Genomic DNA, 16,061 nt, shown 5'->3' on the forward strand with positions numbered 1-16,061 from the left:
TAATATCAAATCATAGGGGTGCCAGAAGGAGAAGAGGAAGAGCAAGAAATTGAAAACTTATTTGAAAAAATAATGAAGGAAAACTTCCCCAATCTGGTGAAGGAAATAGACTTCCAGAAGTCCAGGAAGCTCAGAGAGTCCCAAAAGAAGCTGGACCCAAGGAGGAACACACAAAGGCACATCATAATTACATTACCCAAGATTAAAGAGAAGGAGAGAATCTTAGAAGCAGCAAGAGAAAAGAACAAAGTTTCCTACAAAGGAGTTCCCATAAGACTATCAGCTGATTTCTCAAAAGAAACCTTGCAGGCAAGAAGGGGCTGGAAAGAAGTATTCAAAGTCATGAAAGGCAAGGATCTACATCCAAGATGACTCTATTCAGCAAACCTATCATTTAAAATGGAAGGACAGATAAAGTGCTTCCCAGATAAGGTCACGTTAAAGGAGTTCATCATCACCAAGCCCTTATTATATGAAATGTTAAAGGAACTTATCTAAGAAAAAGAAGAAGATCGAAACCATGAACAGTAAAATGACAACAAACTCATAACTATCAACAACGGAACCTTAAAACAAAACAAAACTAAACTAAACAGACAAGTAGAACAGGAACACAATCACAGAAATGGAGATCACATGGAGAGCTATCAGTAGGGAGGGGAAGAGGGAGAATAGGGGAAAAGGTAGAGGGTATAAGAAGCATAACTGGTAGGCACAAAATAGACAGGTGAAGGTTAAGAATAGTATAGGAAATGGAGAAGCCAAAGAAGTTATATGTACAACCCATAGACATGGACTAAATGGGAGGGGATACGGGAGGGTGAAAGAGTGCAGAGCAGAGCAGGAGAAAGGGGAGAAAAAGTTGAGACAACTGTAATAGCATAATCAATGAAATATATTTAAAATAAATGTAAATGGGTTACATGCTCCACTTGAAGACATAGGATAAATGAAAGAAAGCTATCTACAATAACCCACCTCAGAATGAAAGATACATACAGACTAAAAGTACAAGGATGGAAAAATATTTCATGCAAATAAAAATTGTAAAAAGCTGTGTTAGCAATACTTATATCTGACAAAAGGCTCTAAAACTAAGGCTATGTTAAAAGAGAAAGAAGGACAGTACATAATACTAAAGGGACCAATCTGACAAGAGGATGTAACACTTGTAAATGTATATATACCCAACATAGGAGCATCTAAATATATAAAACAAATCTTGATGGACAGGGGAGAGATCAACAGTAATGCAGTCATATCATGATATTTGAACACCTCATTGACATCAATGGATAGATCTTCCAGACAGAAAATCAACAACAACAACAAAACAGCATCCTTAAATGACACATTAGATCAGATAAATTTAATTGATATCTTTAGAGCCTTTCACCCCCAAAACAGCTGAACATACATTGTTTTCATGTGTATATGGAATGCTTTCTAAGATAGACCACATATCATGACACAAAAAAGTGTCAATAAATTTAAGAAGATTGAAATCACATCAAACATCTTCTTTGATTATAATGATATGAAACTAGAAATCAATCACAGGAAAAAAACCTGAAACACAAAAATATGTGGAGGCTAAATAACATGTTAGTAATGAATGGGTTAACAATGAGATCGAGGAAGAAATTAAAATATACCTTTAAACAAATGAAAATGAACACGCAATAACACAGAATCTATGGGACAAAGTGAAAGCAGTTCTGAGACAGAAATTCATAACATCACAGACCTACCACAAGAAATAAGAAAAATCTTGCCCTGACTGCTGTGGTTCACTTGGTTGGGCATTGTCCTACAAACCAAAAGTTCATGGGTTTGCTCCTGGTCAGGGCACATGCCTGGGTTGCAGTCTGGGCACCTAGATTGGGGGGTTTCTCTCCCTCTATTTCTCCCTGCCTTCCTATCTCTCTAAAAATAAATAAATAAAATCTTTAAAAATAAAATAAAAAATCTCAAATAAACAATCTAAATTAACACTTCAAGTAACTAGAAAAAGAACAACAAACAAAGTCAAAGTAAGTAGAAGAAAGGAAATAATAAAGAATAAAACAAGCCCTGGCTGGTATAGCTCAGTGGATTGAGGGCAGGCTGTGAACCAAAGGGTTGCTAGTTTGATTCCCAATCAGGGCACATGCTTGGGTTGTAGGTCAGGTCTAGTGGCGGCCATGTGAGAGTAAACCACATGTTGATGTTTCTCTCCCTCTCTTTCTTCCTCCCTTCCCCTCTCTCTGAAAATAAATAAATACTTTTTAAAAATGAAAAAATAAAAAGAATAAAGCAGAAATAAATGAAATTGAGTCTAAAAAACAATACAAAAGATCAGTAAGACCAAGAGCTGGTTCTTTGAAAAGATAAACATGATTGGCAAAGCTTTAATCAAACTCATCAAGAGGAAAAGGTGGGAAGACCCAAATAAATAAAATAAGAAATGAAAAGAGAAAAGCAACAACAGACTCCACAGAAATATAAGGGATTGTAAGAAAATATTATGAACAACTATACACCAACAAATTGAACAAGCTAGACAAATTGGAAAAACTCTTAGAAACATACAATTTTCCATCTGGCTTATTTCACTTAGCATAATGCTCTCCAGATCCATCCATGCTGTCATGAAGGATATAAGTGGAACCTGATCAACAAACCAAACAAGCAAGCAAAATATAAACAGATACATTGAACTAAAGAACAGACTGACGGTAGCCAGAGGGGAGAGGGGGGAGTATAATGAGGTAAAGAAGGGGAAAGATCGTCCAGGGATATATATAAGTGGCCCATGGACAAAGCCAAAGGGAGGTAGGATTGAGGGTGGGAGGTGGAGTTGCATGGGGTGGGGGAAGGGAAGGGGGAAAATGGAGACAACTGCATTTGAAAACAATAATAAAACAAAAAAAACAATAAAAAATAAAATAGAAAACAAATATACAATCTTCCAAAGCTAAATAAAAACGAATCAGAAAATCTGAACAGAACAATTACAACTTATGAAATCAAAGCAATAATTTAAAAAACTCTGAGCAAAACAGTCTTGATTCAAATGCGTCTGCAGGGAATTTTACCAAACATTCAAAGAATTAACACCTGTACTTCTCAGACTATCCCAAAAAATTCAAGAGAAAGGAAGAATCCCATGTTCATTTTTTTAGGCCACCATTATCCTAATTTAAAACTAGATGAAGACACAAAAAAAAAGAGAGAGAGAAAAGTATAAGCCAATATCCCTGATGAACATAGATGCTAAAATCCTCAACAAAATATTAGCAAATTGTATCCAGCAATATTTCAAAAAGTTCGTACACCATGATCAAGTGGGATTTATTCCAGGGATGCAAGGATGGTACAATATCTGCAAATCAATAAACATTATACCCAAGAAGAAAAATGAAGAATAAAAAGCACATGATCATATAAGTAGGCGCAGAAATAGCATTTGGTATCATCCAGCACCCATTTATGGCAAAAACTCAGCAAAGTGGGAATAGAGAGAACATAGCTCAACATAATGTAAGCCATGTATGAGGTCTGTCCAGAAGGTGTCCAGCCACATAATATGAAAAGTAAAGACATTTACTGAAGAAGATACAAGATACAAGAAACATTGTACATGGGACAATGATGCCTCAGTCCCCTTCAAAGTAGGCAGCTTGGGACCTCACACAGTTATGCCAATTGCCATCAGCTGCCCTGTCATATTTTCCTGAATCTCATTGACAGTCTGAAATCTCTTCCTTTTACAGGTGATTTTAGTTTTGGGAAAAGCCAGAAGTTGCAGGATGCCAAATCTGGACTGTAGGGGAGCCTGAGTCACCTGGGTGATGCATGAGTAGAAGAGTTGTTGTGATGAAACTGTCCATCACCAGTTGCCCATAGCTGTGGCCTTCTGAATCATCTGAATAGTTTACATGAAGGAATGTTCAAGCTTATTTCAAAATTGGATGCAAATTTGTTGCTCTACTCAGTCATTTTTAATGCAATGGCCACAGAATACACATGCTCACTCAATCTCATCTATCACCCCTACTGACTAGTACAGTGAAGTAGACATTGTTCACTCATGTGCATTCTGGTTCACTCTCTTTGGCTGTCAGGTTACATCAATGTTGCACAAACTGTTCCTGTTATATTAACAATAGCTGGACTTTTTCCAGACAGACCTTGTATGACAAACCCAGAGCCAACATCAAGGGCAAAAACTAAAAGCATTTCCCTTAAGGTCAGAAACAAGACAGGGATGTCTGCTTTCACCACAGTTATTCAATATAGTATTGGAAGTCCTAGCCACAGCAATCAAACAAGAAGAAACAAAAGGCATACAAATTGGAAAGGAAGAAGTAAAACTGTCATTATTTGCAGATGGTATGGTACTGTATATAGAGTAGCCTAAAGAATCCACCAAAAAACTGCTAGGACTCATAAATGAATTCAGGAAAGTAGCAGGATATAAAATAAATATCCAGAAATCAGTTGCATTTTTACACACTAATAATAAATTATTAGAAAGGGAAACTAAGAAAATATCCAATTTATGTTTGCATTAAAATACCTAAGAATACCTTTAACCAAGGCTGTAAAAGACCTGTACTCAGAAAACTATAAGACACTGAAGAAAGAAATACAATAAGTGGAAGCTTATACTGTATTCATAGATTAACATAATTAAAATGTCTATATTACCCAAAGCAATCTATAGATTCAATGCAATTCCTTTCAAGATACCAATGGCACATTTCACGGAACTAAAGCACATATTTCAAATATGTATATGTAACCACAAAAGACCCTGAATAGCCACAGCAGTCCTGAAAAAAGAACAAAGTTGCAGAAATCATTCTTCTTGTTATCAAACTATACTACAAGGTAATAACAATCAGAACAGCATGCTCCTGGCATAAAAACAGACATATAGATCAATGGAACAGAATAAAGAGCCCAGAAATCAATTTAGACCTTTGTGGTTAATTAATATTTGACAAAGGAGGCATGAACATATGATGGAGTTATGATAGTCTATTCAATTAATGGTGTTGGGAAACTTGGACAGATGTGCAAAAAAAATGAAATTAGAACATCTCCTTACACCATACACAAGAATAAACTCAAAATGGCTTAAATCAATGATTTTCAACTTTTTTCATCTTATGGCACATATAAACTAATTACTAAAATTCTGTAGCAAGCCAAAAAATATATTCAATTTTTGCCAATATGAAAAGAAAAAACAGGTATAATCAATGAATTTAATTTTAATTCATTGATACCAAATGGCTATTGTTGTTTTGGCTGTTGTCATTTTTTTATTTGACAATCTAAGGGAAAAGAGGTCAGTGCCTCTGACCAAATAGTCAGGTATTGCATGTTTTAAAAATTGTTGCAGCACACCAACTTGTTTGCCAGGGCAAACTGCTTGAATATTGCTAGAGTAAAGGCTTAACTGTAAGACTCAGAACCATAAAAATTTTAGAAGAAAACAAAGGCAATAAAATCTCAGACATTTCTCATAACAATATTTTTTGATGTGTCTCCCTGCACAAGGGAAAGAAAAGAAAAAAATAAATGGGACTCCATCAAACCAAAATTGTGTGCTCAGCAAACCATCAGCAAAATGAAAACACAAACCACTGATTGGGAGAGCATATTCACCAGTGATGCATCTCATAAAGGGTTAATATTCATGATTTATAAAGAACTTATATAACAACACCAAGTAAACAAACAGTCCAATTTAAAAAATGGGCAAAGGAAGTGAATAGACATTTCTATAAAGAAGACATACAAATGGCCAATAGATTTATGAAAAAAAGTTCAACATTACTAATCATCAGAGAAATGCAAATTAAAACCACAATGAAATATCATTTTACACCTGTCAGAATGGGTACCATCAATAAATAAAAAAACAAGCATTGGCTAGGATGCAGATAAAAGGAAATCCTCTTGCATTTTTGGTAGAAATGCAGACTGGTGCAGCCACTATGGAAAGTGGTATGGAGTTTCCTCAAAAATTAAAAATGGAACTCTCTTATGGCCCAGTCCCACTTTGGGACTATATCCAGAAAAAACTGAAAGTATGATTCAAAATGTTACATGCACCCCTATGTTCATTGCAATGTTATTTACAAGAGCCAACATTTGGAAGAAACCCAAGTGCCCATCAGTAGACAAGTGGATAAAAGAAGCAGCGGTACATTTACACAATGGGATACTACTTGGCCATAAAAAGAAGTAAATCTTACCTTTTGCAATAGCATGAATGGACCTAGAGAATATAATAAGTCAGTCAAGTCAGAAATAGGCAAATGCTGCCCTGACCAGTGTGGCTCACTTGGTTGGAGCATCACTTCATAAACTGGAAGGTCATGGGTTCCATTCTTGGTCAGCTCACATGACTAGGTTGCAGGTTTGGACCCCACTCAGGGTGCGTACAAGAGGCAACCAGTTGATGTCTCTCTCTCGCATTGATGTTTTTCTCTCTCTCTCTTACTCCCTTCCTTCCCCTCTCTCTAAAATCAATGAGCATGTCCTCAGGCAAGGATAATACACACATACATACATACATACATGCATGCATACATACATAATTGTAAAAAGAAAGAAAATGACAAATGCCATATTATATCATTTATATGTGGAATCTAATGAAGAAAATAAATAAAGATAGAAACAGGACTCATAGATACAGAAAACAGAATGACAGCTGTTAGAGGGGAGAGGGGTTGGGAAGCTGGGTGAAAAAGGTGAAGGGATTAAACAAAGAAAATAACCTCATAGACAGACAACAGCATAATAATTACTAGAGGAAAAGGGGAGTGGGGGAGGTTAAAGAAGGTAAAGGGGGGTTAAATGGTGACAGAAGATTTGACTTTGGGTAGTGAATACATAATACAATATGTGTATTATAGAGTTATAGATGATGTATTATAGAACTATACACCTGAAACCTATATAATTGCGTTAAATGATGGCACCCCAATAAATTCAATAAAAGGATCACTTGCTGAAGACAAACAGTGACCCATGGCTGAGCATTCTCTCTCTACATTCTGGGAAAGGAGAAGTCTGAGGAATATCCAACTTCTGGTAATTACTCACCTGTGTGCTGGCTAATGATTGTGGTAATGAGATGGAGCAGGGCCAATCTCCTTCCTACTGTGATCTTATTAGTGAGAAATAGCATCTACTTGTCATGTTTCCATTTTCACCCCATGTGTAACTTAGGTGAAGAGAGCATAAATAAGATGAAGTTGAGATAGTAGGGTAGAGAAGAAGGGAGTGTGTAAAACAGGTTCTTAGTAGAAAAGAAGCCTAGAAAATATACTATCACCTATCTCTGTTGTTATAGATAATATTGCTATGCAACAAAATAACCTCAAAACTTAATGAGCACAAATTATAATGATATCTGCTCAGAGCTTATGTGGATCTGGAACATCCAGGATCTCTCTCATTATCCAATACTCTAGCATCTTTTCAAAATTGTTCTTACTTCAAAATAAAACATTCTAAGTTGAAAATCCTCAATATACAAGGTTTATCAACAACTACTGACTTAAATAATCAGAACAGCTGGATTCTAATTCTGGTTTTGTCTCCAATGTTGTCAACTTGAGTGATTTTCTTTCACTTCTGTGGACCTCAGATTCTTCTAGGAAATCATGGAGTTGGCTAGATTATTTTAAGCTTCTTTGCAGCTTGTTTACAGAGAATGTTATTCTTGCCTGTTTCTCAGGAACCTTGGGAGGAATGTGGAAACACAGTAGAAAATGGCATATTGATTGTTAGCACTTCATGGTCCAAACCAACCCACTCTCAACTCTTCTTGTCCCCTTTCACAAATTCAGCAGATCCACTTCTGCATTCCACCAAACTTTCCTTCTACTTTCTCAGCTCAGCTATTTTGTTGGCTAATGTAGAATGTCAGTTTATCAAGCAGATCTTTTGACTTCAGGACTATTCTTTAATATAGCTATCTCACTCCTTGACATGCATCATTCACTCCTATACCTCAAAACTTTAACCCCTAAAAAACTATATAATTCTTTAATGCCTAACTCACAGCATAGATCCTGCATATAGCTTGCCTCTGTTACTCCAATGGAAAGTGATTTCTCTTTCCTTTTCCTAATTTTTTCTGGAAGAGAAAGAAGTAGAAGAAAGAAGTAGAATTTCTATCAATTCTTCTCACATTATACTCATATCTATGGTTTATATTCCCATCCTGAAGAACCAAGTTCACAGTCTTTATCAAAAGCCAAGTTAAAACAATTGATCTTTATGGAGGATTGTTCAAAGGACATTTGGACCATCTATTTTGCTATATAGGCTAAGACTTTCATCTGGTTAAAATAGGCCAATTAAATTTACATTGTTGTACTAAACTGCCTTGTTCTCCACTATGAAGCTGTTTATGCTGAGTTGTGTATTAGTGTTATGTTCTCATATTTCAATAAATGATGTTATAAGAGTATATTTCTCAGTGTGAGAGACATCTGTTTTTATTGTTGTTCAAGTATAGTTGTCTCCATTTTCACCCCACCATGCCCCTCTGACCCACCCATCCCTACCTCCCACCCTCAAAACCACCCCCTTTGGCTTTGTCCATGTGTCCTTTATACATGTTCTTGTCAACATCTCTCAGGCTCTCTTATCTCAGAACTATATTTTAAAGTAAAAGTTTCATTCACAGGAAAATCTCAGATATTCTATGCAGCAACATCCTCACAGACATGTCCCCTAAAGCAAGGGACATAAAGAAAGAATAAACAAATGGGATCTCATCAGAATAAAAAGCTTCTGAGTGGCTGAAGAAAACAGCATTAAAATGAAAAGAGAACCAACAGTATGGGAAAACATATTTGCCAATGATACCTCAGGCAAGGATCTGATCTCCAAAATATATAAAGAACTCACACAACTCCACTCCAGGAAGATAAACAACCCAATTAAAAAATGGGCAAAGGACTTGAACAGACACTTCTCCAAGGAAGACATACAGAGGGCCCCGAGACATATGAAAAGATGCTCAGCATCACTAGCCATCAGAGAGATACAAATTTAAACCACAATGAGGTACCATCTCACACCAGTCAGAGTGGCCAACATAAACAAATCGACAAACAAATGGTGGAGAGGATGTGGAGAAAAGGGAACCTGAGTGCATTGTTGGTGAAAATGCAGACTGGTGTTGCCACTGAGGAAAACAGTATGTAATTTCCTCAGAAAACTAAAATGGAACTGCTTTTTGACCCAGCAATTGCAGTGCTGGGATTATACCCTAAGAACCCTGAAACACCAATCCAAAAGAACCTATGCACCCCAATGTTCATAGCAGCACAATTTACAATAGCCAAGTACTGGAAGCAACCTAAGTGCCCATCAGCAAATGAGTGGATCAAAAAATTATGGTACATTTACACAATGGAATTCTATGCAGCAGAGAGAAAGAAGGAGCTCCTACCCTTTGCAACAGCATGGATGGAACTGGAGAGCATTATGCTAAGTGAAATAAGCCATGCAGTGAGGGACAAATACCATATGATCTCACCTTTAACTGGAACATAATCAACAGAAAGAAAAAGCAAAGAAAATATAACCAGAGAAATTGAAGTTAAGAACAATCTAACGGTAGCCAGAGGGGAGAGGGGAAGGGACAGTGGGAAGAGGGGATTACAGGAACTACTATAAAGGACACATGGACAAATCAAGGGGGAGGGTGGAAGCAGGGGAGGGAGGTGGGTTCGAGTGGGGTGGGGTGGAGAGGTGGGGAGAAAATGCAGACAACTGTAATTGAGCAACAATAAAATAATTTAAAGTAGAAAAATAAATAAATAAAGTAAATGTTTCACTTCCCCTGAGGTACTATTGGGGGTTTATTAACTTATGAAGAATGGGAACTCTAAAACAAATTCCATTGTTTTGTTATTGTTATTCTGTTTTTAACTGTTTGCTTTTGTCACCAGTATGCCCATAACAAAATTCATGATGCAAGTATAATTGTTGCCTTGTTTTTACTCATTGCAAGTGGGTAAATATGTTTGCTTCTCCTAAGTTTACCATTGATTTTGAAAGCATTTATGATTTTGTAGTACATGGCTCAACATTTAAAAATAAATATGTAGCCATTATAAATAGTTTCAAGAGGCATTTAAAAGGTAACATAAACAAAATATTACAACTGTCAGATACCCTGAACCCCAATAGACATGAGCATTATAAGGCTAACCCTTTACTTGCACAAATATTTTGAATTTAAAGATTGTAATGAGTATACTAGGGAAGCAGACTTTGTGACTGCTCCAGTGGCTAGTCAGATAGCACAGCTGTGTATAAGACGTCTGAGAAAGGCAGGGGCTAAATCAAGGACACTCTCCAAGAAAGATAACAACATTGGCCAGCTAATGGCTTTGGTGCTGGGGTCATGGACAGAGGGAAAACAGTTGTTCTTATGCAAAGGTTGGGAGAACAATCTTGACTATACTGTGAACTACCTGTGCATTTTTGAATGAAACAATAATTTCACAACAGTTTAGTTAGTTTTGTTGGTACTCTCTTCAGTCCCTTAGAATCCTGTTGATCGGCTCAGCTCAAGTTCACTACACAATTTCCTGTCTTCATCAGTGAGAGAAGAGTAGTCATTTTAAATCATGTCTGAAAAAATTTTCATACTCCTTCCATTAAGAGGTGGAAGCTAATTTCTCCCTCTTTGGATATAGGCTGGCTTGAGTTACTTGTTTCTCATAAATAGAGTGCAAGAAAAGTGATGCTAGTGACTTCTCACACTAAATTATAAAAGACTTTCATCTTGCTCTGCCTCTCTTTGGACCTTTGTTTTTAGAACTCAGGTCTCATACTATAATAAACCCCAGAACACACAGAAATTTCACATGTAGGTATTTGGCTGACATGCCCAACTGAGGTCTTAGCTGACAGAAAACATCAACAGGCAGAAAGAAACCTGAGTAAGGAAGCCTTCCAGATAACTCCAGCTCAAGTCACTATCTGGCTGTAATAAATACCACAAGTGAGAGCCACCTAGCTGAACCCAGTCAATCTCCAGAAAGATGATGACAAAAAAAGATGATGATGGCAAAATCATAATAATAGTTTTTTAACACAGCTAAGCTTATGGTGATTTATTATGTAGCTATAAGTAACCAAACAAGAAACAATATCATGGAAAAAAAATGTTTTCATTTTCCTCCATGCATCAAAGGCATTTCAAGCTATAGTATTTGAAAAACTGGAATACTTGGGGCCTGGAGGACAGAGAGCATAGTGATTCAGACTGACTAGGCCTTGAAGCCCAGCTCTACAACCAGTGGCATTATCAAGGACTGAGAAAAAGCTTCTTTCTTCTGCAATCTTCAAAAAGGACAAAGAAAAAACATATTGGAACTACAAAATGTATGTTCCCTAGGTTTTATGCAAAATGTGAACAATGTCTTTGGAAAACTTTGATATTTTATTCTTCTGTGATAATCTAATTAAAAATGTATGCTAACAATGTAAATGCAGGCTCAAGACAGGTTATAACCACTCAGTTCCCTACCAAACTAGGAGGATTCCCTTAAGCCATTTATTCTCTCTGAACCTTTTTTCATTATCTGTACAATACTGATAACTTACTTACCTTACAGGATTCTTCTAAGAATAAATTGAGATATTAATGTATGTAATTCACTGAGCCTAAGACTTGATAATACCCAGTAAATGCACCAATTTTATTACACAAAGTGTCACTACTATGAACAACATGTTACTCTATGGAAATATCCCTATTAATCTATGTCTGTCAGGCTGCAATTTGGTGATGATTCAGCAGTATTTGTATACTTGTTTTTCTTTCCTTAAGACCTGGAGCAGATGCCTAGTTGCAACTCAGCTCAGTGTTAGCTGAATTATCTGAACAAGTTTCACAACCTCCTGCATTTCCCCATCTGTAAAATGGGATGATAATAGCTACTGTACAGGAAAGCTATGAGAGTGTGAGAGTTTAATGAGGCTGTATGGGGACAAAGGCTGCCCCAAAGCCTGGAAGAGAGGTAGTTGTATCTTATCCGCAGTGTCATTTGCATTTTCTTAGTTTATAACTTTGAAGGAAAGTTATGGGGAAAAAGTTAGCAAGAAAAACAAAACACCCTCAGTACATGTTGTCTGTAAATACAACTAGTATCTTCTATTTTGCTTGCAAGTGGTGTGGAGGGGACACTACACAGGCTCACAATAGAGGCACAGAGCCATGTGCAATCAATGATAGAGCCAGTACATGGTAAAGTCACCACATGGACTTGGCAAGGTTTCTGAGCTGGCACCGATTCCCCTCTGTTCTAAGAAGCCTGGGATTGAGGCTCTGAAAGGGGAAATAAGCTCTGGAGTCACTGGTAAATCTAATATCATTACACTAAAACTAATTCAATATTTTAAAATTATTCCTTGACTTAAAAAATAATATTTTTCTCTCCTCTGCTCACCTTGTTGGACAGAAGTAGGTGATTATATAGCACCCACTGAATAGTTCTAACAAAGGCCTCAGTTACTGTAGCTGTATAATACAATTAAATATGTAATTTAACTTGTAGACTCTCAACTTCCAATAGATTCCTCTTCAGGTGGAGCATTTTTCCTGTGTTTAATACCTGTAAATGCCACTCTCACCCCACTCCACACCCCATGTAAGAAACTTGTCATGTAAATGACAAAAAAATCCAATTATTTTTTTATTTACATTAATTATTCTTTACTTTTCAATATTATTTAACATGTTAAATACTTAAAATTTTCAATATTTATTCAGAATCTGTATAGAGTATATGTTATCAAAATGTACTTTAAGAATAGATTAATATACAACTATAATAATTGAGCAACAATAAAATAATTTTAAAAAGAATGGATTAATATTTAAGAACCTAAACCTTCAGATTATACTTCAGTTTGTCAGAAGCAATATTACTCTCTCAATATCTGGATTTAGCTTATATTTTTTCTCCCTCTATAGCCAGTTTTGGCAGTGAGGAATTGGATGTTATATCAAGATACAGTACAAAAATAGAGAAGTGGATTTGTAAATGCTAGTTATTCAAAACAATATATTGGTTTTGAATATATTTATTTTAATACTGTCAACATTCAGAGAAATTGGTTTCTTTCTTATTGATTTTAATATTTTCAACATTCAGGGAAATTGATTTTTTCTCAACATTTTTAGTAGTACATTAACTTGTGTCAGATTCAAGAAAAATGAGAAATTCAGTAACAGTAAGAACTAGTGTAATGAAAGAAAAGTAGCTGTTTGAGGAAGAGAACTATTTCAATAGTTCATAAATTTGCAACCAAAAAATGCTGTTCCCTCTGTAGACCTTCAGCACTTTCTCTGCCAAAGCTTCAGAATCTTAGTAACATACCAATTTCTAATTACCTTCCATTGATCTATGACTCAAGAAACAAAAATTATCATCTAATGTATGCTGATTTCTATAAGTTAGTTATTTTGACCTTAGGAATAAGAGTTCCAAAATTACCCTTTAGCTTTTTGAAATATGTAAGGTAAACATGAAAAAAGAAATGCTTGAGCAAAGATATTACTCTTAAAGTTTAAATCGCAAGCACAGTCCACTGAGGGGAACTTATTGTCATATACCCAAATATTACTCTATACTCTTCCTATAAGGTGAGGTCTAGCAATTTGCCTACATAAACACAAAAAGTCATACTCATGTTCATGGTCCTCTGTGTTGTTAAAATTGTTGTTACTAAATGTTACATGAATATAGAAGATTGTTTGTTAAATATGCATAAGAAAAAAAACAATAATACAAGGAACAGTCATGTATCCTCAACTAGTTTAAGTAGAATAATAATATCTATGAATACTACTCAGCTATAAAAAAGGATGAAATCTTGCCATTTGTGACAATATGTATGGATCTTTAGAGTAGCATGGTAAGTGAAATAATTCAGACAAAAAAAGACAAGTACTAGAAGATTTCACTCATATGTGGGATAAAAAACAGAAAGTAACAAGTGAACAAACAAACACACTCATAGACCCAGGCAACAATATGGTGATTACCATAGAGGAAGGGGAGTAAGAGGTAGTAAAGGCTAAGGGGGGTCAAATATATAGTGACAGAAGAACACTAGACTCTGAGTGGTGAGAACACAAGGCAATATACAGATGTTGTATTATAGAATTATATACCTGAAACTTATATAATGTTATTAACTACTGTTACCAAAATAAATGTAGTTAAATTAAAAAATAGTACCTATGAGAACCCCCATGAGAATCACTCTGAGCTCATTCCCATTGCCTCTCCACTCAGAGGTAATTTCTTGATTTTTACAAAAATTTATTGACTATATTGGGATGACATTGGTTAATAAAACTATATAGGTTTCAGGTACACAATTCTATAATATATCATCTGTATATTGTGCATTCACTACTCCAAGTCAAGTCTCCTTCCATTACTATTCATCCCCCATACCTTCTTCTACCTCACCCACCCTTCTTTCCCTCTGATAATCACCATACTCTTGTTGTCTATGAGCATTGTTTTTTATTTGCTTAATCTCTTCACTTTTTTCACCCAGCCCCCAACCCCTTCCCCTCTGACAGCTGTCAGTCTGTTCTCTCTATCTATGAGGTTGTTTCTATTTTCTTTGTTAGTTTATTATGTTGATTAGATTCTACGTATAAGTGAAATCATATGGTATTTGTCTTTCTCTGACTAGCTTATTTCACTTAGCATACTGTTCTCCATGTCCATCCATGCCATCACAAAAGGTAAAATTTTCTCTTTTTTTAGCTAAGTAGTATTCTATTGTGTAAGTGTACCACAGATCTTTTATACACTCATATACAGATGGATACTTGGGTTGCTTCCAAATCTTGGCTATTGTAAATAGTGCTACAATGAACATAGGGGTTCATATATTATTTCAAATTAGTGCTTCAAGCTTCTCCAGACATATGAAAAGGGCCCCCAAAATGGAATTATCTTCTGAAGGACAGGCTTCTCCTGCTAAGTTAGTGTTCTAAAAATCTATCCATATCAGTGTGCCAGCTGGCCTTATTGTGAGAGGCTGCCTTTGGCCTCAGTGAGTTTTTTTTGAAGACTCTCTCAATGTGTTTGTCCATTTAATGATGGGTGATTTACAAGTGCACTAGCCAAGTGATGTATAGAAAATTCTGCAGTTTTTGACCAAAAATAGCATGACTCCAGTGTCTCACCTTCCTTATTCACCTGATCTTTCCCCAAGTGACTTTTTGTGTTGTTTACCTGGATGAAAAAAGTCCTCATAGGGAAGTGTTTTGCTGTTGTGGAAGAGGTGAAACAAAAAACAGCAGAAGCACTAAAAGGCATCAAAATCAATGAGTTCCAAAACTGCTTTGAGCAGTAGAAGGAATGTCTCAATGGCTGTATTGCATCAAATAGAGAGTACTTTGAAAGTGACTAAAGTTTAAACATTTAAGAACACATACACATTTTTAATAAATAAATTCTGATTTTCTTTGGATCCCACCTCATAGTTTCAGAAATGGAATCAATGGGTCATAAGGCAGTTCCTTTTTTAAGTTTTTGAAGTAACTCCATACTGTTTTCCACAGTGGTTGTACATTTCCACCAAACATGCATGAGGGTTCCCTTTTCTCTACATCCTCACCAACACTTTTTTTGTTGATTTATTCATTTTTTCTGATAATTTACTACAGATATTAATATCCCTAAAGATAAAATTGTTAAATTTTACCAGGTTTTGAAACTTCATGCCTTGAACATACTATATACATTTTTCTGCAATTTCTTTTTTGAAACAGAGCATTATGTTTCAGAGATCTGTGCGTGTTTTTATATGTGCAACTGCATTTCATCTGTTTACTTTGCTAAGAACTATTTCATGGTATGTATATGCCACAGTGTTATGTTTCCACCCTACAGTTGATTTTTATAGGGGGCGGGGCCCAGTTTGATAACATTACAAACAATATTCAGTACAAACATGAACATTTAGAATTTTTGTGATTTAAATTTCTTATTGTT

This window comes from Desmodus rotundus, chromosome X, assembly GCF_022682495.2.
Source record: "Desmodus rotundus isolate HL8 chromosome X, HLdesRot8A.1, whole genome shotgun sequence".
Taxonomy (NCBI): Eukaryota; Metazoa; Chordata; class Mammalia; order Chiroptera; family Phyllostomidae; genus Desmodus; species Desmodus rotundus.